Source organism: Cebus imitator, unplaced genomic scaffold (assembly GCF_001604975.1).
Source record: "Cebus imitator isolate Cc_AM_T3 unplaced genomic scaffold, Cebus_imitator-1.0 Scaffold76, whole genome shotgun sequence".
Lineage (NCBI taxonomy): Eukaryota > Metazoa > Chordata > Mammalia > Primates > Cebidae > Cebus > Cebus imitator.
Window position 1 is genome coordinate 7,555,806 of NW_016107391.1, and position 3,437 is coordinate 7,559,242.

The window sequence follows — 3,437 nt, forward strand, 5'->3', positions numbered from 1 at the left end:
ACCAGGATGGTCTCGATCTCTTGACCTCGTGATCCACCCGCCTCGGCCTCCCAAAGTGCTGGGATTACAGGCTTGAGCCACCGCGCCCGGCCAAGTTCTTTTTTTTTTTAACTTGAGTGCTTAGTAATGAGAGGTCTCAAGTTCTTTTAGGTTCTCAACTATTATGTTATATTGTGATAAGGCCTAATACTGTAGTTGGAGCGCTAGCCTCTGCTCAGCCCCAGGTCACCTGAGCAGGGCTAGAGGTACAGTATCAAATGCCAATTGTTTTTCTTTTTTTGAGACTGAGTCTCGCTCTGTCACCCAGGCTGGAGTACAGTGGCATGATTTTGGCTCACTGCAACCTCAGTCTCCCAGGTTCAAGTGGTTCTCCTGCCTCAGCCTCCCGAGTAGCTGGGATTACAGGCACCTGCCAATATGCCCAGCTAATTTTTTGTATTTTTAGTAGAGATAGTGTTTCACCATATTGGCCAGGCTGGTCTTGAACTCCTGACCTCAGTTGATCCACCCACCTTGGCCTCCCAAAGTGTCTTTTTCCTTTTCTAATCCCAACTATTTGTCTACAGATACCCTGACACCACAGTATTAGAGATGTGTACCTTCCCCTCTAAACCTACCTTTTCCTCATGACACTTTCTCATAAATAACTTCACCAGCTTCTTCCTTCATTTATTCATAAATTTTTTTTTTTTTTGCAACAGAGTCTCACTCTGTTGCCCAGACTGGAGTGCAATGGTGTGATCATAACTCACTGCATCCTCCATCTCCCAGGTTCAAGCAATTCTCTCACCACAGCCTCATGAGTAACCAGGACTACAGGCATGTGCTACCACACCTAGCTAATTTTTAAAATTTTGTGTACAGACAGGGTCTCACTATATTGCTCAAGTTGGAAAAAATACTTATTTATTTATTTATTTTTTGAGACAGAGTTTTTCACTCTTGTTGCCCAGGCTGGAGTGCCATGGCACAGTCTCAGGTCACTGCAATGTCTGCCTCCAGGGTTCGGGTGATTCTTCTGCCTCAGTCTTTCAAGTAGCTGGGATTACAGGCACCTGCCACCACGCCTGGCTAATTTGTGTATTTTTAGTAGAGATGGGGTTTCACCATGTTGGCCAAGCTGGTCTCGAATTCCTGAACTCTGGTGATCCTCCCACCTCGGCCTTCCAAAATGCTGAGATTACAGGCTTGAGCCACAGTGCCCGTCAGAAAATATATTTATTAAATACCTTTTATATACCAGGCACCAAGTAAAAAGGAACAGGACAGATAAGATATCTTCCTTCTGTGGAGTTTATAGTTGAAAGAAACGAAAATGTAAATACCTATATATTTTTAAGTTTTAAATTGGTAAGTGCTATTGAGGAATCAGTGCTGAGGCAGAAAATAGCAAGGAAGGACCTGGTTTAGATAGCATGGTTAGGACAAGAGATGACATTTGAGCTATGATCCAAAGGATGAGAAACCTAACTAGCAAAAAGAGGAGATGGGTTGCCGGGCACGGTGGTGCGTGCTTGTGGTCCCAGCTACTTGGGTGGCTGAGGTGGGAGGATCGCTTGAGCCCAGGAGTTCTGGGCTGCAGTGCGCTATGCTGATTGGGTGTCTGCACTAAGTTTGGCATCAATATGGTGACCTCCCGGGAGCAGAGAACCACCAGGTTGCCGAAGGTGGGGTGAACCAGCCCAGGTCAGAAACGGAACAGGTCAAAACTCCTGTGCTGATCAGTAGTGGGATCGCGCCTGTAAATAGCCACTGCACTCCAGCCTGGGCAACATAGTGAGACCCTGTCTCTTAAAAAAAAAAGGAGATGGGTAATGAAAGGGCTCCAGTCAGGAAGAACATTTAGAAAAGCCCAGAGGCAGGAATCAGCTTGCTGCGGTGGGCAAGGCAGAATGGGGTAAGATGAGACTGGAGTAGTAGAGGGAAACAGAGCCATAAGAAACTTGTAAGCCATTTTCAGGAGTTTAGAGGTTTGGGGAAGCAATCGAAGAATTCTAAATAGAAGAATAACTTGGTCCAATTCATGGTTTAAGATGAATCCATTAACAAAAAATCAGGCCAGGCAAGGTGGCTCATGGCTGTAATCCCAGCACTTTGGGAGGCCAAGGCAGGAAGATCACTTGAGCCTAGGACCTTGAGACTAGCCTGAGCAACATAGGGAGACTCCATCTCAACAAAAATTTTAACAAATTAGCTGGGCATGGTGGTACTTGTCTGTAATCCCAGCTGCTTGGGTGGCTAAAGTGGGAGGATCACTTGGGAGGTTGAGGCTGCAGTGAACCATGATCATACCACTGCACTCCAGGCTGGGCAACAGAGAAAGACTCCCATTCTCAAAACAAAAACAAAAACAAAACTGGTGGGGCACAGTGGCTCACGCCTGTAATCCCAGCACTTTGAGAGGCCTAGGCAGGCGGATCACGAGGTCAGGAGTTTGAGACCATCTGGCCAATATGGTGAAACCCAGTCTCTACTAAAAATACAAAAACAAGCCGGGCGTGGTGGCATGCACCTGTAGATCCAGCTACTCTGGAGGCTGAGGCAGACAAATCGCTTGAACCCAGGAGGCGGAGGTTGCAGTGAGCTGAGATTGCACCACTGCACTCCAGCCTGGGTGACAGAGAGAGACTCCCTCTCAAAAAAAAAAAAAATCTATACAACCACTGTGAGAATAATTTATTGGAGAGCAAATAATGGAATTGTTGCTGTAACTTGGGTCAGAGCTGATGGTGGCCTGCAGGAAGGTGGTTGTACTAGAGATAGAGAGAAGTAGACTTACTAATCCAAGTAAAACTTTGGACTTTGCTACCTCTTTTGCTTTTGCTAGCCACATGCAATCAATCATGAATTTTTTTTTTTTTTGAGACAGAGTGTCACTCTGTCACCCAGGTTAGAGTACAGTGGCATGATCTCAGCTCACTGTAACCTCTGCCTCCCAAGTTCAAGGGATTCTCCTGCCTCAGCCTCCTGAGTACCTAAGATTACAGGTGCACGCCACCACACTCGGCTATATTAGCCAGGGTTTTACCATCTTGGCCAGGCTTGTCTCAAACTCCTGACCTCCTGATCCTCCCAGCTCGGCCTCCCAAAGTGCTTGGATTACAGGTGTGAGCCACTGTGCCCAACCATGAAATCTTATAGACTCCAACCTTTACAGTTTCTCATAGGATTCCCTCTTTCTCTGTTGTTACTGACTCAACCCAGGCCCTTGTTACCTCTCACCTGTGTAATTGCAGCAGACTCTTTACTTGTCTCAGCTTTCAGTCTTGATTTGTTCCAGTAAAACCCACACACTACTGCCAGAGGAAACATTTAAAAACACAATTCTGAGGCCGGGCGCGGTGGCTCAAGCCTGTAATCCCAGCACTTTGGGAGGCCGAGGCGGGTGGATCATGAGGTCAAGAGATCGAGACCATCCTGGTCAACATGGTGAAACC